The 25,987-nt window shown below is 41.3% G+C and overlaps 1 long non-coding RNA gene across 1 annotated transcript; it reads left to right on the forward strand.

Moving 5' to 3' along the window:
• Positions 1-25,220, forward strand: LOC140737628 (uncharacterized). Its single transcript, XR_012101203.1, has 3 exons — positions 1-100; positions 23,309-23,473; positions 24,425-25,220. It is a non-coding gene; the product is annotated as an uncharacterized lncRNA (long non-coding RNA).
• Positions 25,221-25,987: the final 767 nt, after the last annotated feature.

Genomic DNA, 25,987 nt, shown 5'->3' on the forward strand with positions numbered 1-25,987 from the left:
ATGTGTGTTTCTCAAGATTCCCTTCGTCTGCTGAATCTTTTATGATTAACTGTAAGTCTTAACTTGGGAGCGAGTAGGGGAGTTATTCTAATGAACTGAGGTATGTATGCGTATACATGTTGTTGATGAGGAGGTATTTCTTTAGTCAGAGAGTGGTAATCTGTGGAATTTGTTGCCACGGGCAGCTGTAGAGGCCAAATCACTGGGTATATTTACTGCAGGAGGTTGATAGATTCTTGATTGGTCGGGGATACAGGGAGAAGGCAGGAGATTGGGGCTGAGAGAGAAAATGGATCAGCCATGATGAAATGGCGGAGCAGTTTCAAAGGACCAAATGAAACCTATGGACCTATCTTTTATGGTCTTGATTGGGGGGGGGGGGCAGAACGAGGAGATTCTGTCAATAACCAAGCTTTAAATATTTTTGCAAATTGTTTATGAAAGTATTTGCAAATTCTTTTTGGCTACAAATTTTGCTCTGCTTTGACTTACACGTAAGAATGATTGTCAATTGACTTCAAATTACAATTTTGGTCCTTTAAAAAAAGTCAGTATTTTATAAGTCAAATACTTTCCTTAGGCCTGGATAGCTTAATTTGCACTCAGTGTTGTATGTCTGCATGTACATAATTGGTCTTGTCAGGAAACTTCAAAATGAGCTGATGAATACGTCCACTTTTGGGTGTAACTTCCTTCAGGCACCCCCACAGGAAATTCCACCCTCTGTACCTCGTGCTTTGAGATCTTATTAGGTGGTTTGATACTTTAATTTTGATATTTAAAAAAATATATCTGGCATGATTTAGACATGAATTTGAAAGGCTAAATGCTTACAATAATCCTTGGTCATTTCCACAAATTTCTGCATTTTACCCTATGCTAATGAGACTGGCCGGGTAATTACACTGGGAAAATTGATCCAAAAATAAAGGGAACAGTCTGAGGAAAGTATTAAACTTATGAAATGCTGACTTCTTAAAAGCATTAAAATTAAAATTTGAAGCAACCTTCCTGACCAGCAGGGGCATCTTCAACAGTTGGCACCTCAGGAAGGCAGTCAGTATCCATTGTTAATACCATAAGATATAGGAGAAGAATTAGGCCATTTTGCCCATCGAGTCTGCTCTGCCATTTCATCATGGCTGATCCATTTTCCCTCTCAGCCCCAATCTCTTACCATCTCCTCATATCCCTTCATGCCCCGACTAATCGAGAGTCTAATGACTCTTTCCATCTGGAACATTTCCATCTGAACAACTTAGGAACAGCTCCTTCCCCTCTGCTATCAAACTTCTGAATGGTCCCTGAATCCATGATCACTACATCATTATTCCTTCTTCTTGCACTATTTAGTAACTTATTGATTTTTATGTCTACACTGTACTGTGCTGCAAAAAACAACTTCCATATCATTTGTTAGTGATAATAATTTTGAGTGTCATTCTGAATCTGAACTCAGCAGGATGCAATTTGCAAACAGGGATATGTAAAGGTGTTGGACTTTGGGAGGACAAACAAGGGTAGGTCTTACATAGTGAAGAGTAGGGCACTGAGGAGTGCGGTAGAACAGAGGGAACAGGGAATGCAAATCCAGAATGGAGTCACAAGTAGATAGGGTTGTAAAGAAAGCTTTTGGCACATTGGCCTGCATAAATCAATGTATTGAGTACAGGAATTGGGTATTATGTTGAAGTTGGATAAGATGTTGGTGAGACCTAATTTGGAGTAATGTGTGCAGTTTTGGTCATGTACCCACAGGAAAGATGTAAATAAGGTTGGAAGAGTACAGGGAAAATTTACAAGGATATTGCCAGGATTGGAGGACCTGAGTTATAAAGAATGCTTGAATAGGTTGGACCTAATTCCTTGGAATGTAAACATTTGAGGAGAGATTTGATAGAGGTATACAAAATTATGTGGGGTATAGATAGGGTAAATGCAAGCAGGCTTTTTCCATTGAGATTGGGTGAGATTACAACTGGAGGTCATGGGTTAAGGGTGAAAGGGGAAAAATTTAAGGGGAACTTGAGCAGAAACTTCTTCACCTAGAGGGCTGTGAGAGTGGGGAATGAGCTGCCAGCACACGTGATGCATGCAAGCTTGATTTCAATGTTTAAGAGAAGTTTGGATAGGTATGTGGATGGTAGGTGTATGAAGGACTATGGTCTGGATGCAGGTTGATGAGAATAGGCAGCTTAAATAGTTCAGCACGGATTAGATGGTCTGAAAGGCCTGTTTCTAAGCTGTACTTTTCTATGACTCTTCGCTCTAAGCAAATATTAAGAATATTTTGATATAATAAGATTCCTTTAACTATTGCTATTGGACTGAAATAAGAGAAACAATTTTCTAATTAAGAAATGGTTCTGGATATAATCTGCAGACTAAGTTAATGCAGCAACATTGGTTGATGATTAGAGAACTGAAGTATAGGAGCAAATGCAGATTGGATTAGAGATCTTGTCAAATATTGAACCCAAGTTTGGTGCTTACATTGGATGGAGTTTGTACTTTCTTCCTGGTTGGTCTGGTTTCCTCCCATGTCCCAGTATATGACGAAGAGTAAATTCATTTTTGCGAATTACTCTTTAGAATAAATAATTGGCAAATCAATAAATACATAAGGGAACTGGTAGGAATATGAGAGGGCTATGAAGAAGGGGTATGGCATGCTTGTACTTACTAGTTGAGGCATTGGGTTCAAGACTTTGGAAGTTAGGTTGCTGTCACTGTGTGCTCTCGGAGCACTGGGCTGGACACAAATGTGGAGGAATGGCAGGCTCTCAGTCACGGGAAGCACTGACAATGACTCGAGCCCATGAGTGGAGGACAACAGGCTCACGACTCATATCAGGAGCGGAGGGTGACAGATACCCTGTGGAGGAATGGAAACAAGAGGTTGGGCAGAGGAACACCATCAGAGCCTCAGGGCAGTGAATGAGCAGCACTGCGAGGCTATTCATTCACAAAGACTCCACTGAGGCACCGAATGAGATACCACCTTCATAATCATAGAATGTGGGAAACATGTGACAGTCACAATTAACTTGACCAGATTAAACCAAAAACACGAAGGCTTAATGGGTCTAGTTAAGATAACAATTAGTAAATATGGGTGCTTAAGCTCAGAGGCCACAGGGCTCATGACTGTTTCAGCTTTATAAAGCTCTGGCTAGACCACATCTGAAGTATTGCAATCAGCTTTGGTTCCCACATTATAGGGAGGATGCTGTGTCTCTGGAGAGGGTGCAGAAGAAGTTTATTGGTAAATTGGTTTGTTATTGTCGCATGTACTGAGATAGAGAAAAATAACTTGTCTTGTGTACAGTATATATTAATTGATTCATTGAGGTAGTACAATGTAAAACAATAACAGTACAGGTAGCTAGTAAGGTGCAAGGTCACAATGAGATAAGCTGTGAACTCAAAGAGACCATCTTATGTCTCTAAGGAGACATTCAATAGTCCTGTAACAGTGGGGTAAGAAGCTGTCCTTGAGCCTGGTGGGATGTGCTTTTAGGCCTTTGAATCTTCTGTCTGATGAGAAGAGGGGTAAAAGAGAATGTCCAGGGTGGGTGGTATTGTGTACACTATTTAATATTTCAGTAGTATTTGAGTAATATTGAAAATCTGTTGTTTGATTAAGCATTCTTCATTTAAATAATTCATTATGGTTATATGTAAAAGCACATGAGTTTTATATGTCACATTGGTACCACTTGATTCATGCGTACCTTACTTAAAGTAAAAACTATGTTAGGCTCACATCTTTCAGACTCCCCATCCTTTTTTTTATATTAGATTCACGTTTTGGAGTTACAAAGAACATCGGGTGAGATCTTTGATTATGCTGGCAGTGAGAAGTGTGGGCAGAGCCCACAGAGGGAAGACCGGTTTCCAAATGGCATTGAGCTGTGTTCACAACTCTTTGCAGTTTCTTGCGGTCATGTGCAGAGCAGCTGCCGTATCAAGCCATGATGGTCTGGATAGGCTACTTTCCATGCTGCATTGTTAAAAACCGATGAAGTCGAAGAGACATGACAAGTTTCCTTAGCCCTCTGAGGAAATAGAGGACATCTGAGCTGTTTTGGCTATGGTGTCGATGTGGCTGGACGAGGTGAGGCTCTTGGTGATGTTCACTCCCAGAAACTTGAAGCTCTCCACTTTCTCACCACTGATGAAAACGGGAACCAAAGCACCACCCAACTTCCTGCAATTGCTGACCATCTCTTTTGCTTTACAGACATTTGCTTGTTGTCATGACACCATGTAACTAAACTTTTTTATCTCCTTCCTGTGCTCCAACTTATCACTATTTGAGATACGGCTCACTATGGTGGTATCACCTACAAACTTGTATATGGAGTTAGAACAGAGCCTGGCTATGCAGTCACGATGTGTGGGGAGTAGACCATGGAGCTGTAGAGTGTTTAGATTAATTGTGGCAGATGTGTTGTTGCATATCCTTACTGATTGTGGCCTGTTGTCAGGAAGTCAATGATGCCAGGATGCCAAGGCGCTGCCTGGATTAGAAGGCATTGCTATAAGGAGAAGTCTGATGAACGTGTTGTTTTCTCTGAAGTCACAAAGACTGAGGGGAGATCTAATAGATGCTTGTAAGACTATGAGAGGCATGGATAGAGTAGATGGCCAGTGTCCTTTCCCTAGGGTTGAAATATCTTGTGCTAGAGGGTGTGTACTTAAGATGAGAGGGAGTAGCTTCAAAGCAGAAGTGTGGGGCAAATATTTTACACAGAGGATATTGGGGGCCTGGAGTGTGATGCTAAGGTTGCTGTCGGAGGCAAATGTAATACAGGCATTTAGGAGACTCTTAGATAGGCACAAGAATGTGCAAAGATTGGAGGAATATAGACATGTTGTAGGCAGAAAGGACTGGTTTAGTTTACTTAGATGTTCCTATGCTGTACTGTTCTACATTCTATGCCCTATGAGAGTGCAATTGGTGTGATGGGATTGGCATGGATGTACGGTGCTAAATTGTTTCCTTCTGTGTTGTAATTAGAAAATAAATGTCTGTTATACACAGGACAATGTTAACATTCCTTGGAGAATTCCTTGAGGAAAATCTTTCTGAACTATTATCTAGTACAAAGGAATAGAACCATCGGTGTTGCCACGATAGCGTAGCAGTTAGTGCGACGCTATTACAACTGGGGACGTTGGAGTTTGGAGATCAATTCCAACATCAACCCATGGTTGGTGTGGGTTTCCTCCCACAGTCCAAAGACATACAGTTAGTAGGTTAATTGGTCATTGTAAATTATCCCGTGATTAGGCTAGGGTTAAATTTGGGGTTGTTGAGTGGTGCGGTTTGATGGGCTGGAAAATTAATAATCAACAGTTTTCAAACTTCACTACCATTCTCACTTCTTTATTACTCTTGCCTATTTCACAAACCATCAAAATATGCCTTTCGATTTTGTGTTTTATAATTTGCTCTTTTGTGCGATTTTGCACGTGGGGGAGGTTGATTCTTTTTTCTTTGAATGGGTTTGATCCTTGGTTCTTTGCTGTGTGACTGTCTGAGGAGAAGATGAATCTCAGGGTTGTGTGCTGCATAATAAATATACTTTGATACATTGAAATAAATGCACTCTGAATCTTTTGAATGAAATGCCTTTTCTATATTACTATCAAAATAAGTATGATCAACAACAGCAATTTGTTCATCCTTTGCCCAACTGGGTACTATTTTCTATTGCCTTTATTTTTCCCTCAACCAGGCTATTCAGTCAGCTGTGGAAAGGACTGGCATCTGTGCTTGTCGTCCCAATTTATAGCCACCATTAATTCATATTTAAAACATGGAGTTGACAGGATATTTCTCTGCATTTGCTTACTTGTACAGTAAGCTGATAGGGTTGCCTCAAAATAAAAATTCCACTTCCACTATGAAATTGTAGAATCTTACAGTGCAAAAAAAATCTATTTGATCTTTTGTGCCTGTTCAGTAAATTCTCTGACTTGTTCACAATCTTGGCTATCATAGGATAAGGGCATTATGGTAATATAGCTGTTAGTACATTGTTTTAATTCACCAGCAAACGGGGTTCAATTAACACCACTATCCGTAAGGAGCTCGTACGTTCTCCCTGTGACTGCGTGGGTTTCCTCTAGTTGCTCTGGTATCTTCCCACAATCCAAAGAAGTTGGTAAATTGGTCACATGGGTGCAATTGGGCAGTGTGGGCTCATTGGGCTGGAAGGCCTGTTACTGTGCTGTATCTCTACATTAAAAGTAAGCAGACTGGGAAGGAAGGGCATTTTCAGTTTCTGTGATTTGAAAGTTAGCTGTACACAGAGTTGGTGTAAGAGGGGCACCTAATCCTTGTACTTTGATCAGTTTTTAAATATTTTTTCATTTGATACAGATAATGCAGGCAAGGTCCAAACTTATTGTCTATCCCTGATCACCTCTTGTGCAGAGAAGCTTACTAGCTAATTTCAGAGGGCAGAAAACAGTCAATCATGTTGGTGGATGTGGTATTACATTTGGGACATTGGACAAGGGTCAGCAGATTTTCTTCCTTAAGGTTAATGAATTAGATAATTTTTAATAACAGCTGGGCAAATTCATCCTCAAATATTCTGATTCATAGATTTTATTTGGTGATGTATTTAAATTTCCCAACTGTCCTGGTAGGATTTGAACTCTTGTTTCCAGAGCAATCACCTAGGTTTCTGTATGTTAGTTTTGTAAAATAACCACCGTGCCTATAATTGCAGCACTGAGGAAAATAATACAAGGAATGATTGATAAGTTTGTGGCCCAAGGTAGAAGGAGTCAGCTTTAGAAAACCTAACACAGTTATTTTTCAACATAGTCCCCTCCTACATTTTCACACTTAGTCCAGCGGTCGTGGAGCATATGGCTCTTGGACCTCCAGAAAGTGGCCACAGCAGGGGTGATTGATAAGTTTGTGGCCTAAGGTAGAAGGAGATGAGTTATATAGCTCTTGCTACATGCACATGCAGTTCAACTCTTTGAGTGATTATACAGAAAGTTTGAAGTTAATAACTTATTGATAAGTTTGTGGCCTAAGCTAGTGGTGCAGGCGGATGGGAACCACAGCACCAGAACAGACAGTGGAATGGTTGTGGAGAAAGTTAAGCCTGCGTACAATATCAGGAATCAGAAGGTCATGCAGGGCGGGACTAATGTTCTGAGCTGTATATACTTCAATGCAAGGAGTATTGTAGGAAAGACGGATGAGCTTAGGACATGGATCGGTATCTAAAAATCATGACAGAGTAGCCATTAGTGAGATTTGGTTGCAAGAGGAGCAGGACTGGCAGTTCAGTGTTCCAGGGTTCCAGTGTTTTAGTTGTGCCAGAGTGGGAGGGGTGGCATTGCAACTCAGAGGAGATGTCACACCAGTGCCATTTCAAGTACATAAGTCCTCACTGGAAGACCTCTCCAATCTGTCCTCTTCCAGTGAGGATTTATGGGTAGAACTGAGGATTAAGAAAGGCATGATCAGGTTAAAGGGATTACATTATAGACAGCGAGATTTAGAGGAACAAATTTGTAGAGATATTGTGGAGGCCCTGGTTAAGAAAGAAGAGGCGCATAGCAGACAGGAACAAATGAGGTGCTTGAAGAGTATAAGGGATGCAAGAGAACACTTAAGGAGGAAATCAGGAGGCTAAAAGAAGGCATAAGGTTGCTCTAGCAGACAAGGTGAATGCAAATCCTAAGGGCTTCTACAGATACATTAAGAGCAAGAGGATAGCAAAGGACCAAATTGTTTCTCTGGAAGATCAGAGAGGTAATCTATGCATGGAGCCAAAAGAGATGGGGGAGATTTTATATGATTTTTTTTTGCTGTAGGGATCGGTGTTGGATCTGTTGTTATTTGTCATCCATATCAACAATCTGGTTGATAAAGTGGTAAACTGGATCAGCAAATTTACAGATGACACCAAGATTGGAGGTGCAGTGGACAGCGAGGAAGACTATCAATGTAAACCAGCAGGAAAAATGGACTGGAAAAATAGAAGATGGAATTTGATGCAGGCATGTGTGAGATGTTGCCCTTTGGGAGGACCAGCTAGGATATGTCTTGTATGGCGAGCGGTAGGGCACCGGGGAATGTGGTAGAACAGAGAGGATCTGGGAATGCAGATCCATAATTACTTGAAAGTGGCATCACAAGTAGATGAGGACATAAAGAAAACTTCTGGCACATTGACTTTCATAAATCAATGTATTGAGTACAGTACATACAAGAGAAATTCTGCAGATGATGGAAATTTGAGCAACCCACACAAAATGCTGAAACAACTCAGCAGGCCAGGCAGCATCTATGGAAAAGGGTGAAGAGTCAATGTATCGGGCCGAGACCCTTCATCAGGTCTGAAGTAAAAGGATTTAACTTGGGTGAAACTATAACTAGAGGTCATGGGCTAAGAGTGAAAGGTGAGATGTTTAAGGATCCTCTTCACTCGAGGGTGGGGGAAAGGTGAGAGTGTGGAATGAGCAAGTGATTAATGCAGTGTTGATTTCAACCCTTAAGAGAAATTTGTATAAGTACATGGATGGGAGGGTTATGGTCCAGGTGCAGGTAAATGGGACTAGGTAGGCTAATGGTTTGGCATGAACTAGATGGGCCAAAGGGCCTATTTATATGCTGTTGTGTTCTATGGCTCTACAACTCTATTTTGGTTCCATCTACCTACTACTAACACACTTCTGGATCCTCTTCCCCCATCCACTTCCATCTGCCCTGCATCTCTCCCTTTGTGGTTCTCATTGCTACTTGCTTACTTATCAGATTCCAACTCCTGTAGCATCGTTGTCACTCTTCACTCTGCAGCTTCTGCCTTCGACATCGTCCACCTCCATCTCCCTTTTTGTTCCTCCATCCACCTTCGTCTCCTAACTCCACGGCTCACTCTTTCCCCCCCCCCCCCCCCCACCTGGCTTCTTCAGCCCGTTATCTTTCACCCCCCTTCAGGTCCACTACTAGCCTCTGTGCCATCACCCCACCGATCTCCCCTTTGTGTCGACCCGATGCAGGGTGTCAGCCCAAGATGTTGACAACTCCTTCCTCTCCACAGATGCTGCTCGACCAGCCCATCTCCTCCAGCAGTTTGTTTTATAGAGAACTGTATCATCTGCACACACAAGAAGCTTTCTGGAAGGAATTCGGCTTCCTACTTAAAGTTCCTTTTCCCTCACTTTTCTAAAGTGTTGCGATTGAAGGATAATGGTTATTCCGAACAGTTTTAACGAAAACAATCTGACAGAGGGCAATGCATTCTTGTGGTTTGGGGAGTGCCTACTCAGCATTAATAAATTAAACATTACTCGTTCTTTGCAAGCACTTTTACTCATGTTGCATTTAATTATAGTATCCTAATGTTCTACTTTGTTTGATGAATGACTTCTTTGGAAATTAAAAATGCATAGTCTTTTTTTTCAATCCCCAACAATATTTGTTGATGCCAAATCTCTGGAAGATTGAAATCCTCAGAGATGAGGGGAAGCACAAAATAAAATTCATATGTTAATTCTCATTGAGGTTTGTACTGGTTTCGTAGTTCCAAAATTAAGTTCTTCTGAAAGAGGTGAGTCATCCCAAAGAGGGATGCATGCGAAGCCCAAGATAGACTGTAAGGGGCAGTGAGTGGGGAATCACACATGTGGTCCTGAAGTCCCACGCACAGTGCTCATTTAGAGTAGAAAGCATAAGTTAGTAATCAGGATCAGATATATCGGCTGTTTCTGCTTTATGCATTCACTATGGGGAGCTACAGCCTGCAAGTCTTCCAAGATACTGTTTTCCAACTTTCTCCAGGTCTGGCGGTCAACAGTCGAGCATTTATTGGTCATTTATGAGGAAAGCCGACCAGTAAACTCAGCTGTTTCCCCATTTGAGACCAATCAAATGGTGCACATGCTCACATGTGACCGCAAGAAACTACAGAGTTGTGGACACAGCTCAGTACGTTACAGGAACCAGCCTCCCCTCTATAGACTCGGTCTATACTTCTCGCTGCCTCAGTAAAGCAGCCAACATAATCAAAGATACCACCCAACCCAGACATTCTCTCTTCTTCCCTCTCCTATTGGGCAGAAGATACAAAGCGCTAAAAACACATACCACCAGGCTCAAGGACAGCTTCGATCCTGCTGTTGTCGACTCGTATGTGATAAGATGGGCCCTTGGCCTCACAGTCTACTTTGTTACGATCCTGCACTTTATCATTTACCTGCACTGGATTTTTCTGTTGCTTTTTGTACTTCATTCTGCATAGTTATTGATTACCTTGTTCTACCTCATTGCACTGTGTAATGATCTGATCTGTAGGAACAGTCTGCAGGACAAACTTTTCACTGCCAATAATAACCCAATACCAATGCTTTGTGCGTAAGCTTTTTTGAGAAGGTTGTTCTGCACAATTCATTTCATTGATCCACATTTCACTGTAGCAATGGTTCAGCACCGAAATCACTCCTTCCCTTTCAAATTCGCAACTCTGAGATATTAAAGAAGTTGCTTGCAGATACTAGCTCCCTGGCCTCTGCTTATCTGGAATATTGTGTACCATTTTAGTTTGCCCAGTAAACTCAGCTGGTACATGCTTGCATGTGACTACAAAAAAGACAAGATAGGAAAAACATCTTCAAACGTGAAAGAAGATTCAGGAGGATTCTGCTAGGAAGGCCTGAGTTGTAGGGAGAGGGCAAGCAGGCAAGGTCTTTATTCCTTGGGATGAAGGAAATCGAGGAGTGACCTAATAGAGGTGTATAAAATCCTGAGGGGTAGAGACTGTGTGAACGCACATTTTCTTTTCCAAGGGAGGGGATACTAAAAGCTAGAAGGAAATGGTTTGAGGTCCTGATGAAAGGTCTTGGCCTGAAACATTGACTGTTTATCCCCATCCATTTATTCTGCCTGACCTGCTAAACTCCTCCAGTACATTGTGTGTATCGCTATAGGTTTAAGTTGAGGAGTGAAAGATTCAAAAGGGACATCAGAGGCAATTTCATCACTCAGAGTGTGGTGCATATGTGGAATGAGCTGCCAGTGAAAATGGTTGAGACAGCTGCAATAAAAAAGTTTAAAAGACATTTGAATAAGTAGATGTATAGCAAGAGTTTAGAGGGATACGGGGGCACTTCTTGCAACACCACTCAACCAGCAATCTACTTCACTCCTGTACTCCTCCTTGTCACTGTCTGAGATTTTACCAACAGCAATGGGGTCATCTTTGCATTTATAGATGTTTTTTGAGCTATACAGTCAAGAATGTGGATAGAGTAGAATAATGTGATAACGACACATTGAGGTGTGTCTGTGTTGAAGGTCAGTGAAAAGGAGATGTTATCACTGATCATTCTGACTGTGGTCTCCCAGTAAGGAATTCGAGGATCCATTTGCAAATGAAGGTACAGAGGCCCAGATTTGTAATGGTACTGCATGTGGTTTGTCAGCCCATTGAGTTTATGTTGATCCATTGTAGAGCAAATATTCCATCTTATTCTCTCTATAGTCCTGTAAGCAAATGCTGATCCAATTCCCTTTTGAAAGTCCTGTTTCTCTTTGCTTCCATAATTATTGATGAGAAATTGTGCCCTGTCATTATCCTTCAGCTCACAATACTATTCCTCCTTTTTTCATTGATTTACCCAAAAAGCAGATCAATTTTCTCTCTTATGCTTGGGTGTAATTAACTATCTCTGTCCTCCAGAGAAAATAGAAATGGGGACTGTACACTTGCAAATTGGGGTTGGCATATTTCCCACCAATTAAGTAGAGTGGATAAGATTTGCAGTGAGCTTGGATCTTACCTGACCCATTTTCCTCAATGGAGTCTGCCCAGCCAAAGTTTGTTCCCAAGTCAATGTCCAAATCTAAGTCTGTAAAGTTTATTTATTTAGAGATACAATGCAGAATAAGCCCTCTGGCCCTTTGAGCCATGCCGCCCAGCAACCCTAATTTAATTACTGTATAACCTAATCTTGAGGCGATTTATAATGACTAATTAACCTATCTGGTATGTTTTTGGACTGCGGGAGAAAACCAGAGGACCAGGAAAAAACCCATGCATTCCATAGGGAGGATGCACAGAAACTCCTTGCAGAGGATGTTGGGATTGAACTTTGAACTCTGATGTCCTGAGCTGTAATAGCATCAAGCTAACTCCTACACTACCATGGCGCCTAAACAAAACTTTCCAGAACGAATCTGCTTTGTGACCTTCCTTCCATCTCTAAAACTTTTTAAATAGGGGCATTACCTGATATGTAGTCCATTGCTACAGAGACAGTTTGGTTGAAAGGCTTCAGAAAAAAGGCCCTCTATGTTATTTGTATCGGCTATGTAGGTTTTGACATGAAATCAGGGTAAATGTGGAGTAAATTCCAGAAATAGTCCTCATTTTGAGTATTGGCTGCAATTTTGATCACCTATGTACAGGATAGATGTAAATAAGGTTGAAGGACTACAGAGAAAATTTACAAGAGTGTTGTTGGGTCTTGAAGACCTGAATTACATGGAAAGATTGAATAGGTTACGACTTTATTTCTTGGAATATGGAAGACTGAGAGGAGATTTGATAGAGGCATACAAAATTATGAGGGGTATAGATAGGATAACTGAAAGTAGGCTTTTTCCACTGAAGTTGGGTGGGATTACAATTAGAGGTCATGGGTTAAAGATGAAAGATGAAAAGTTTAAGTGGAACATAAGTGAAGAAGTTTCCCCTTAGAGGGTCATGAGAGTGTGGAACAAGCTGCCAGCGCAAGTGGTGCATGCAAGCTCAGTTTCAACATTTAAGAAAAGTTTGGATTGTTACGTGGATAGTAGGGATACCGAGGGCTACAGTTCCAGAGCAGGTCGATGGGAGTAGGCAGTTTAAATGGTTCAGCCTGGACTAGATGGGCTGAAGGGCCTGTTACTGTGCTGTACTTTTCTATGTCTCTAAATACCTTTCAAGCTAGGCCTCCTTTCTTCATTCAACCAATTCCTATCCACTTGCTTGCTATCCATCATATTAGTGAAGCTATTCAAATGCACTCAAGGTAAGGAATAATAAATACAGTAAATATAAATTATTTTTGTTATTAATAACCACAACAATCACAAAGTACTTGCATTTGCATTGGGAAGGATGACAATAACTCTATCCATTTGGTTTAGGAGCTTATTCACTCCCAATGGCACTTTTAGTCAAGCCGCTTATACTAAAAAATAAACTGTGAAATTGCTTGTCAAGTGTGTCCAAATGATTCCTTCAGCTTTTCATAACAAACACTGTTAATGTACTGAGGACCAGGACCTAAAGATTTTGTAAAAGATAGACAGATCAAATTCATGGCCTGCAGCCATCTCAAATGCATTGTGTACGTATTGCAATCAGCCCCGGCACCAAGTGCTGGGAGAGATGAATCCAGCCTTTGTTGCTGCTCCCCTTCGGCACCCGTGGTTCATGCTGGGCGGTGCACAAAGGCGGAAATCAACGGTGGACAAGAACAACTTTGACCACTTTGCACAAAAAAGGCCTTTGCTTTATTTGGTCTAATTATGCTGTATCTTGTCTAGTTGTATATACTGGACTCTATAATTTTTTGTGAAAGTTGTGTAAATGATACTGTGTGCCTGTGATGCTGTGGCTGCAAAAAAAAATCATTGTACCTGTGTATACACAGTGTCAGAGAGTGATAGAAGAGTACGGTGCAGTTACAGGTCCTTTGGCCCATCTGGTCCATCCCAACCTTTTAAACTGCCATCTCTCATCCACCTGAACCTAAAACTCAGGTCCTCCAGTCCTGGTGACATCCGGGTGGAGATGGCAACTCAACTTTGACTTTGACTTTAACAAGCACATCTTTTCCTCACAATCTCTCAACAGATAGAAAGAAAAGGATAATGAAATTCACACTACTTTTGGGGTCACTTCAAGGGCAATGAAGAAATACTGTAGTCACTGCTGTAATGGTAAATGGCATTTGGTTTATTTTTATCATGTGTATTGAAAAAAATAGTTTTGCATACCACCCAGACAGATCATTCCAAACATAAAAGCGTCTGTGGTACAAAAAAAATGCAAAAAAAACCCAGTGCTAAAGTGCAGGTAGACAAATCTGGGTGGGAAAGCTAAAGATTTGGAGAAGGCAAAATCTGACAGGAGAGGAGAGTGGGCCATAGGAGAAAGGAAAGGAGGAAGGGATCCAGGGGAGGTAATAGGTAGATGAGAAGAGGTAGGAGGCCAGAATGGAGAATAGAAATAGAGGGGAGAGAGAGGGAATGTTTTTTTTAACCAGGAGAGATTATTCATACCATTAGGTTTGAGGTTATCCAGATGGAATATAAGGTGTTGCTCCTCCACCCTGAGGGTGGCTTTGGCCATTCTGAAATCTGATGGTGCAGAGGAAGTAGCTGTTCCTAAAATATCGTGTGTCCTCAGGCACCTGTATCTCCTCCTTGATGGTAGCAAAAAGAAGAGGGCATGTCCTGGGTGATGGGACATGTCCTCTTCTCATTGCTCCCATGCATATTATAAGTATGATCTCAAATGATTGATGGAAAGAATGCAGACACTCCCACACTACCCCCCTTGCACCTGACCAGAATCTCCTACCAAACTCAAGTGGAACCAGGGACTTCCTCATCCTCAAGGGAGGACCTAAGAAGTGGAATAAATATTGGCTAGGATTTGAGAACTCCTTGGCTTTTTTAAAAAATTAGATCATGGATCTTCTATGTATCCCAAGAGAGAGGTTGGATCTTAGTAATTTACTGTCTCATCCAAAAGACTAAGATGATAAAGGTTTTCAGTTATTACCATGCAGAAGCACCCTGCTATAGTAATATTAAGCAAGCATGATGCCATTGTCATCTTCAGTCAGTTTCAGATCACCTAATAATGTTCCTACTTACTCCTGAGGGAGTTCTACATTGGCTGCATAAATAACAAGGAATCATCTCTCCCATGTGTGCTAATTTGAAAAATTGGTGCTTCTTCCTTGAACTATAATTATACAAACACTGTTATCTTCATCTCTCTGGGTATATTAATTTAAGCCACTGCAGCTTCCTTGTAGAGATGGAGATGTAGATCCTGGATCTCGGCTCAAATCAATTACGCAAGACTGATGTTGCCCCGTGCTCTCCATTGAAATGAATTCTCCTTACAAGTTCAATAGAAAAAGGCTAAATGCATTAAAGTTTTGGCTTGATAAAGCCATAAAGGTGAGTTCTTTCATTTCAAAACTTGTCCCCTTTCAGCAAATATCAGAGCCATTGAGCATTCAGCAGAATATTGGATAAGATTCCAGTGACCTCTCCTTCCTTCTTTAAAAATGTTCACTGAAGAACAACAGGATTGACTTGTGACTGGACATCTATACAGAACACTGGTGGTGTGATTGACTATACCTCGCAGAACCTATTGAAGTTTCATTCTCTCTTTGAATCCTCTGGATCCTATAATGGGAAGCTCATTCAAGGATCTTTTGAAGGCACAAAAGTTGATTGCAGTAAACTAATCCTTCCAAGTGCCTGCTTTCCCTTGGTAGGCCAGTCTGCACAGTACTGGTGGTCACTACTGATGTCCCCAAATGGAGATGAGGGGGAATTTCTTTAGCCAGAGGGTGGTGAATCTGGGGTATTCATTGCCAAGCTGGCTGTGGAGGCCAGGTCATTGGGTATATTTAAAGTGGCGGTTGGCAGATTCTTGATTAGTAAGGGTGTCAAAAGTAATGGGGAGAAAGCAGAAGAATGGGGTTGACGGATTATACATCATCGATGATGGAACAGCAGATCAGGCTCAATGGCCGAATGGCCTAATCTACTCCCATGGTTTATGTCTTATGATCTTTATAAATGACTCCAGCCCAAGCTACTTCTCCATATCCATTCACCTAAATCATAAAAATCTTTTAATTCCACCTCAATATCATCAAATGTTTTAGCCCATGTACAGCTGAAATCTTCACTTAGATCTCTTCCAACTCCAGCGCTCACTATCCTAATGCACATTCAGACAAAGTCAGCTGATTGAAACTCTCTTGCCTCTCTAGCATTGCATCCATTACCCCAATCCATTCTGGCTTCTTTTAGGGTGTTCTTACCAACATCTTCAATGTAAATGTGTTTGACCTCTCTCTGTTCCTGCTCCTCCCTATCTCTTCTATCTACACTAGCCCCATGAACTCCCCATTGCTCTGACTATAGCCTTTTATGAATTGCTTCGCATTTCCTTACTGTGTTGTCAGTTGTATCTAAGGAATCATATTCTTGAACATTCTTTGAAATTCATTTATCAAATGTGGATGCTACAGACTACAGAAAAAAGTCTATAGCACATAAAACATAGAAAAAGTCTCTGGCTGTCCCCTTGATCTAAGCCTTTTATCATCTTGTTCACCTGTGTTAAGCTACTTCTCAGCCTCTTCTCTCCAAAGAGAAAAGCCCCAGCTCACTCAACACTTTCTCATAAGACTTTCCCTTTAGTCCAGGCAGCATCCTGGTAAATCTTCCCTGCACCCTCTCTGAAGTTTCCACATCATTCTGTAATGAAATGAATAGAACTCAACTTAATACTCCATGTGTTGTCTACCCAGGGTTTTGTAAAACTGAAATATAACTTCAGGGTTCTTGACTCAATGTCTGATTAATGAAAACAACCCTATGAACTTGCATGGTGACTTTGAAGGATCTATGGACATGAACACTAAGATCTCTCTGTTCCTCCACACTGCTAAAAATCCTGCCATTAACCCTGTATTCTGTCTTCATCCTTAATGGTTCCTGGACTAAAAGCAAACCATGTTGGTGGGTCATGCTTCACTAACAGATCAACAAGGAAAGCAGATTTCATTTTCTGGAGGACATTGGTGAACTTGCAAGGTTTTTAAAAATGACTATCTGCTGTTTCCATGGTTATATTACATCTTGTTACTTTTAGAATGAGTTAGTTATTTGAATTTGAGTTACCCATCTGACACAATGGGATTTGTGTCTCTGGAATAATAAACCAAATCTTCGGCTACTCATTGAGTACCAAACTGTCTCCCTCTACTTCCCTCTTCTCCTTAGAGTATTCTAGAAACCCTTGATGCCAACCCATTTGAATATCTTGTCTTTTGACTGGAAAACCACTTTTGGCTGATAACAAGACCCATAATATTATCACAGTATGGATTTCTACATAAGAGGCAAGTTATTAATGATGCGGTAATCCGTTCAGCCTTTGGGCTCACTCTCAGGGACTCTTCTTCTCAAGTTCTCAACATTATTTATTTACTTATTATTATTGATTCTTCTTTTTTTCTGTATTTTCAGTTTGTTGTCTTTTGCACGTTGGTTATTCGTCCATCCTGTTGGGTGCGGTCTTGGTTCTATTGTGATTCTTGTACTTACAGTGAATGCCCACAAGAAAATGAATCTCACGGTTGTATATGGTGACATGCATATACTTGGAATAATAAATTTTGAACTTTGAACTTTGAAATGAACAGAACTTGCCACATTTTGATAAGAATATTCGCGGCTGTAAAAAAAGGACCCAACAAAGGAACAAGACAGCCAGCTTTATCAAGTTATGATTTGAGCCCTAGTTTGAAAGCACACTGTTTAATATCACAAGTAAGCAATGATAGCACAGATTCAACACTTTGCCAGGGTGCATTAATAAAACGAAGAGGGCCAACTTTAGTCTGAGTGCAAACTATACTGTATGCATTAAGACAAGATAAGAAACAGACTGGTATATAAGTGTCAGTAATGTTCGAACAATTCAGCCTGTACGGATATCAAGGTCACCTTACACTGGATACATAATAGGTTTGGATGCATGGAGAATGGATAATACTAAACAGTAAGTTTTATGTATAACAAACGTCATCTTTTATTATGTGGCATTTTAAATGGAAATGATGGTGCATGGCTGGACGGAATTTAAATGTGCAGTGATTATTTTTTCCTATACAGTTGAATTTTAAGATCATAGCCTTGGAATACTGAGTGAGTTTTAAGTGGAGTTCTGTTTAATGCATGAGAAACCTCACCAGGATTTAAGTAACATTGGCCACTCCGCATATTGTTTATAGACTTTCCAATATAATCTCTCTGACAGAAGATGGACTATATGTTTCAGCTCAGAGAGTTGATTCTCTTTGATCCCAAATCTCAGACACAATGAATGTGAAGTCAGAGCCAAACAAATTTTGTAACGAAGTAATAAGTTCTACTCTTCTTCAGATTCATGGAGGAGGTTTGTGAGAACATTGCCAGGAATGGAGAAAAGATTGGGAAGCTGCAGTTCATATGCAGTGGATCCCGGTTAACTGCGACACATCAGGGTCAGGATATTTTGGCCCAATGAAGCCACTGCCCCATTTAGCTGAAGTTTCATGGGAATAGTTCAAAAGGTATGAAAAAGACAAAGTACCATTTAACTGGGCAACAAATGATGTATATAACTGCAATACAGAACAAATTAGAATACTATCAATGCTACTACACTACTATAAAACTGGGGTTTCAAAATAGTTGTTGTGAAGCGTCTAGTGCGGTAGTGTAGTGGGTAGTGCTTGTTACTCTCACTTTCAGCTTCCACCGCTGGCTAGCAGTCTTGTGAAAAGGAGAGCTGATTGTGTAACTCTCTCCCTGCCAGTACACAGTCTCTCCAGCAGCAACACATGGAACCTCCTCGCTGGTGACACATGGAACTTGAACTCCTTTTGGACTCAGGCTGAACTACAGAGGATGGGGAGGAGGTCTGGCCCCTACACATGCAGTTCCACCAGTGTGTGGACACGTCCTGGTGCTCGTGAACCAGATCCCCAGATACGGGTAAATAGCCCTACTGCCTTATGGGCAGCTTTGGGAGAGATGAAGGCTACCTGGATAGCAAATCCGGAGTGGAGTCCCTCAGGCGGCTGGACATCATTGAACATCCTACTGGCAGCTCCTGCAGCCTAGCTTCATAAGCTTTCCTTTGCACTTTACTGGCGAGGCCAAGAGGGGTAACTTGACAACTGGGCATCTCCGGACCTCCATACCTTCCGCTTAGGCTTGTGATGATGATCATCATCCCCCATTTTCCTTCGAGACAGACCAACTGTAAAACTGGGTATTAGTTCCTAGTAGTTATCAACAGAGGAATTCATCCGGTGTACGCTGCTGTTCTTTTTATTGACTGTAAATGAACCAAATCAGCACAGATGCCGAGTGTAGATAATGGCATGTCTTCATACAGTTTTCACCAATTGCATCCTCTAAATCTACATTTTCATTGTAAGACTCAAGATGATTGTCAATACCTTCAAATTCTTCATAGTTCCTAGCTTGTTGAAGTAGTGAAATCGTTTCATTTTCACTCCTGGCCATTTCTGGCATCCCCAAGCCTGAATGATTGAAACTGGAGTGAGCAAAGCAATTCTGAATTGTTCTACTGCTTATTTCTCTGCAACGATCAGTGACAAAATTTGACCATAAGCACATGAAACTGAGATATTTAAAAACCATTCACTTTAAGCACAGTCTAATGTCTAATAGCCAGACAAGTCATGTAACTGATGCAAATCAGATACTGCTGGACAACTGTCTTCTGACCCAATTAAGTGGCATAGTGTCCCAAATAAACAAAGGGAATCAATTAATTTTTGCTCTTTCAGAGTTGCCCTTAATAAGTGGCTGGCTTGTTTAACTGATGGCCCAATCATTTAGAATCCATTCTATCTGGAAGAAAAAGGAGTCAAACAGAGATTTAAATGGACAATATTTAATTATAATGAGTAGAGTGAAGGCAGAGTGGACTAAGCATGTGTGTTTCCCTTAGCAAGACTTTCACAAGTCTAATGGGTAGAGATTAAGGTCAATCAATTAGTAGAAAGTTTAGAGTGGAAATGGGGGAGATATTTTATTCAGCTTGGATGAGGTCTGGAAATTGGTGTTGAAAAATGTTGACTGAGGCAAAAAACTCATAGTAGATTTACTTCTGTTCTGTGAATTGCATTGACAACGATTCTCTATTCATCACTTTGCTTTTGCATCTTTTGATGATGTCTTCCCCTTCCTTTTTCATATTTCTTGAAATACATAGTTGTGGGTAGCACAGTGATGTAGCTGGTAGGACTTCTGTCTCACAGCTCCTGTTACTTGCAGTGCTGTCTGAGTGGAGCTTGTGAATTCTCCCTCTGACTGTGTGGAGTTCCTCCATGTATTCCAATTTTTGTCCATAACTCAAAGCTATGGTAGGTTATCTGGTTATATTTCCCTCTGTGGGTTTTTGAGTTGTGGAATCACTGAGGAATTGATGGGAACTTAAGAGGAGTAAAATAGGATTACAGCAGGGTTGGTATAAATAGGCACTTGATAGCTGGCGGCACTGACTTGGTATGCTAAATGTCAGCAAGTCTGGAGGTTGTAGGCCCGAGTCTGGGGCCACAGCCCACAGGTTAGAGGCCTGGAGGCAGCCTGTCCTCCTGGGTTTGGAGACCTATCAGTGTGGGTGTGGGAATGGGATTTGTTTTGTGGGAAGGTTGTCTGTGTGTGTGAGTGTGTGGGTGATTGGGTGATGGGAAAGGGGTTTGATTTGCTGTTGTTGCTTGTTGTATACTGGCTGTGTGTTGTTTTGCTGAACGATGTGGGCACGATATGTTGGTGCCAGAATGTTCGGCAACACTTGTGGGTTGCCCCCAGCACACCCTCAGATTGTGTTTGTCGTTAACGCAAGCGATGCATTTCACTGAATGTTTCGATGAACATGTGATAAACAAATTATGGTTTTTACGATCTCCTGAAGGATTCGGCGAACTTGACAATCAGGAACACAGGTATGGCACCTTGAAGTGGATGGATATTGGCCATCAGCAGAAGAGGGAGAAGTGGGGTGGACTTCAAGCCAGATTAATGCATCGAGGCCTGAGAGCAGCAAATGAACAGCTGTTCAGCCCTTTTAATCCCTACCAGCCATGTTCCTCTCCTGACCCCGTCCAATCTGCTAGCGTTTGTTCTGTTTCCCTCTCTTCTTGCTACTAGTATTGGGCAGCAGGTCTTGGGCCCCAGGTCACCAGGCTCAGGAACAGTTGTTGCCCCACACCCACTGGGCTCCTCGACCAGCACGGATGACTAGACTCATGTTGGTGCTGAACGGCTGCACAGCTTGCAGACAACACACACAAAATGCTGGTAGAACACAGCAGGCCGGGCAGCATCTATAAGGAGAGGCACTGTTGATGTTTCGGGCCGAGACCCTTCGTCAGGACCGTCCTGAATTTCCAGCATCTGCAGATTTCCTTGTGTTTGCCTCCCTGGGAAACTGTCTTTGGCTATCCATGCAACCTATGATCCTTTCCCTTCTCCAGCTCGGTATCACTTTCACCAATCACCTTTCCAGCTCTTAGCTTCATCCCACCCCCTCTGGTCTTCTCCTATCATTTCGCATTTCCCCCTCCCCCCACTACTTTCAAATCTCTTACTATCTTTCCTTTCAGTTAGTCCTGATGAAGGGTCTCGGCCCGAAACGTTGACAGTGCTTCTCCTTATAGATGCTGCCTGGCCTGCTGTGTTCCACCAGCATTTTGTGTGTGTTGTTTGAATTTCCAGCATCTGCAGATTTCCTTGTGTTTGCACAGCTTGCAGATTCCTTTTCAGGGACCCTGCCTTTGTAATGTATGGTTTCACAAGGATTCTACTGAATTTCTTTATTTTCCTCTGGGTGCCTGCAAGAGAAAGTATTTCAAGGTTTTATATGCTATACATACTTTGATAATATATTTACATTGAGCTTCGAAATAAATAAATCCAATCTAATTAATTTGACTCAATTTCCTACAACTCAATTGTCCTCCATGATGTATGGTCATACAAACAAAGTCCATTGTCAGGAAAAGAGTTCCATGAAATCTCCACAAACACAATGCTGGGGAGATCCAACTGGTTGCCATTCTAGTCTGATCTTCCACTGATATAAGACCCACACCGGAGTTAAAGTTAGGGAAAGGAGATCAGTCCAGAATGGTAACATCCTGTATTAAGAGCATTCTGACATACTTCTTCAGATCCATATGATCCTGGTCCATCACTCCAATCCCTTGCACTGATCTAGACCCATCAATTTGAGCACTTAAATGCCTATATCCGCAACAGGTAGAAATAGTGGTCGGGAAATTGCTGCTGAGGCCAAATTTGGAGTATTGTGTGCAGTTCTGGTCACCTACCTTCAGGAGCGATATCATTAAGATTGAAAGAGTGCAGAGAAAAGATACAATGATATCATTGAGACTCAGTGGCCTGAGTAATAAGGAAAGGGTGAATATATTAGAACTTCATTCTCTGGAGTGCAAGAAGATGAGGGGAGATCTTATGGAGGTCCTCGGGGTCTGTGGAGGGATTCCAGGGGGACGGTGCACTTGGATGGGAAAAAACAATTACATCTTTATTTTCACTAACTGCTAACTGAAATTTAGCATTTCCTTCAGTAATGAATGTAGGCAACAAACCACAGTAGTATTAGTGGTACCTGAAACTTTATCACCAATAGAAATCACAAAGGTTTTCATATCATATTACAGTCATTACAAATATCTCAAAATATCATTTAGAACACACTTACCACTACTTTGTTAATAAAGAACCATATATTACTATATCTCAAATGTGTTTTAAAATGTGTTTTAAGTGGTTTGAAGTTACAAAACATTACACCTATATCAAGGCCTGAAGTGGTTCAAGAAGGTTGCTTAGTATCACCTCCTCAAGGGCAACTAGGGATGGGTAAGTAAATGCTGGTGTAGTCCACATCCATTGAAAAAATATAACAGTACCAGCAATAATCGTCCTTGCCTCCTGCTCTCTTGGTCATCGCTTAGTCTTCCAATAATGAACTACATTGCCAGGAGAAGAAGAAAATTTAATTTTATCTTAAGTGAAAGTGTGTGAAAAATAAATAAAATCATGTTTATACCTTTTGTGCTGAATTCAACAGAAACATACAGTAAGTTTGAAAGGTTACTCACTCTGCAATTGTACATCATTGGTTTAGTCTGCTGCCATCAGTGTTAATGCAAGCCGACAGTACATTTCGAGTGCTAAAAGCTTGGAGATAGCTGTGAAGAATGCAGCATACTAAATTATGGAGACCACTGCGATGAAGTCCATCGGGAGCTTCTTACATCCCTATGGGCCCCTCACACACCCTGACACTGCATTAGCAAGCACAGAATCCTTAAAGTTGCAAGATCATATTTTGCCTCTGATGTTTATTTTTGGAATGATGATTAATATCAATCGATTATTTTTCCTCAGTACTTTATCCGTTATGATTCACAGGAAAGTGCCATGAGGGGCTTGGGACCGATCCACCTCCTTCCCTCAGTTTTCTCTCAGCTGCACGAGTGCCTTTTCCGCCGTCCTACTGCGGCTTCTGTCAAGTGTTGTGGATTGATTCATTTCCTGGGTTCAGTGTAATGATGCTGATGCAGCAGCAATGAGCTGGTAAGAATACTGCACATGATTCAGAATTTAAACCACACTAGTCACTTTTCAGATTGGCTTTTTCCACAAATTTTGAGGTTGCATTTGCAGGTCATTGTATATATTTATTCATTGAGATATAGTACGGTACAGGCCCATCCGGCACGCCAGCTGCCCAGCCATCTCCTGATTTAATCCTAACCTAATCACGGAACAACTTACAATGACCAATCAACTGGTACGTCTTTGAATGTGAGGGGAAACTGAAACACATGCAGGAATTCCACGTGGTCGCGGGGAGAGGGGACAAGCTCCTCACAGGCAGTGCTGGGTATGTAGTTCTAGCTCTACATCTACTGCTTAGCCCACAAAATAAAAGAACACTAATTCTGGGAATAGCTTGTACACAAAATGTTACTGGTCTGAGCTCAATAAATCAAGTAATCCTTCCGTATTACTGTCAGCGGCCTATTTCAAGAATAACTCTCTCAAATGTCTATAAAGGCACTCAGTAATCCAGGTCATTGTATATCAAGCAGTAGTAAATCAAGGCAACTGGACTTACTGTGTTGTCAAGAAGATGTTTTGCTGTTTATCCAAGAGGCTTCTACAGTTCTGATCCATGCTGGGTATGAAAATGAAAATGAATATTGAACAATAATGTAATTTATAACTTATAATGTAGTTTGCAGTCTGCCCCCAGTACATCCTCGTCACAAGTGACACATTTCACTGTATGTTTTGATGTACATGTAACAATTAAAGATAATCTTTATATCTTTCATCCTTGCCTTCCTGCAAACAATGGCAGTGACAAATTCTGTTTCTAAGACACTGGGCATCAGAAATAATGGCACAAAATTTACTAATATGCATAGATGGATTGTTCTAGAAACAAGAGAACTTTTTTGTTTATAATGAAGAGAAAGCTACTTCTTAACTCTTAATTTTTGTTTTTGTTTTGTTTAAAAGCTGAGTATCTTTGGGGTGATCGGTAATGTTTGAAGGTTGTCAGTTTTCATATCCACCTTGAAGCAAAGAAACACAATGGAACCCATTCAAAGAGAACATCAAACACCCAACATGCGAAGAAAGAAAGAAAACAATAGCGTAAATAGCAAAAATCAAGCGAACATCAAACCAGGAGTCCAGGAGTATTCAGTTAAATTCAATGCCATGCCGCTAGTCGACTGCAGGCCGCAGAACCAGTCTTTGCCGAGGCGCCCCAAACAAGCCCCTCAAAAACAGCAAATAAAGAGTAATCAGAACCTAGAAACACGTGCAACATGAATCTCCAAGTCCCCCAAAATGAGTCCACAGTCTTTTCAATCAATCCTTGCAACATGGATACCAAGACGCCTGCACTTCCCTCTGATAGCAGCTAGCGAGACTGAGAGGAAGACTAGACAAATGCTGGCAGATGGCAGCAAACACCAGCCCGAGCTCTACTCTCATCCTTGCTCGATGCCTCAATCGGAGAGAAGCAATGGAGTCAATCAGAGGGCCGCATCCAGTCTCCAGGCTGCACACTCCACTCCCAACCTCATCAAACTCTCTTGGAGACAGTAAAGCACCTGACTGCTCCATCGGCCCAAAAACACAACAGCAAGGTGTAAATCACAGGCTCCAACTGCACACAACTTAGTAGCAGAAACATATTTGAAAGAAGAAGAAGTCATATAAGAAGTAGTTTTGTGAACTCTCTACAGAATGTTGCCATTGGTCACTGGCTCCACCTTGTCTAGAATAAAATGTCCCATGTAAAATCCTCAAAGTTCAAAGTAAGTTTATTTTCTATGTACATATATGTCACCATATACAACCCTGAGATTCATCTTCTTATGGGCATACTCAATAAATTTATAGAGTAAAAACCAGAATGGAATCAATGAAAGACCGCTCAACTTGGGTGTTCAGAGAGGATAGAAGACAACAAACTCTGCAAATACAAAAAGAAAGAAATAATAATAATAAGCAATAAATATTGAGAACATAAGATGTAGAGCCCTTGAAAGTGATTTCATTGGTTGTGGGAACGTTTCAATGATAGGGCAAGTGAAATTGAGTGAAGTTCTTCCCTTTGGTTCAAGAGCCTGATGATTGAAGGGTAGTAACTGTTCCTGAACCTGGTGTTTTGAGTCCTGAGGCTTCTGTACCTTCTTCCTGATGGCAGCAGTGAAAAGAGAGCATGGTCCTGGGTGGTGGGGGTCCCTGATGATGGATGCTGCTTTCCTGCAACAGTGTTTCATGTAGATGTGCTCAGTGGTTGGGAGGGCTTTACCCGTGATTGATTAGGCTGCATCCACTACTACTTTGTAGGATTTTCTGTTCAAGACTGTTCTTTGACTCCAGATCTTATGCTTCTATACCAGGCTATGATGCAGTCTAGTCTGATGACAACTCTACTTGATTAGACAAAGTCCATGTGATTTGTGAAAGTAGTATGATAGATTTGATAAAGATTTGAAGGATTTTTGAATGCATAGCTAGCACACAGATAAAGGTGAACTTGTAAATATAATATATTTGGATTTT

Source organism: Hemitrygon akajei, chromosome 2, assembly GCF_048418815.1.
Source record: "Hemitrygon akajei chromosome 2, sHemAka1.3, whole genome shotgun sequence".
NCBI classification, from domain to species: domain Eukaryota; kingdom Metazoa; phylum Chordata; class Chondrichthyes; order Myliobatiformes; family Dasyatidae; genus Hemitrygon; species Hemitrygon akajei.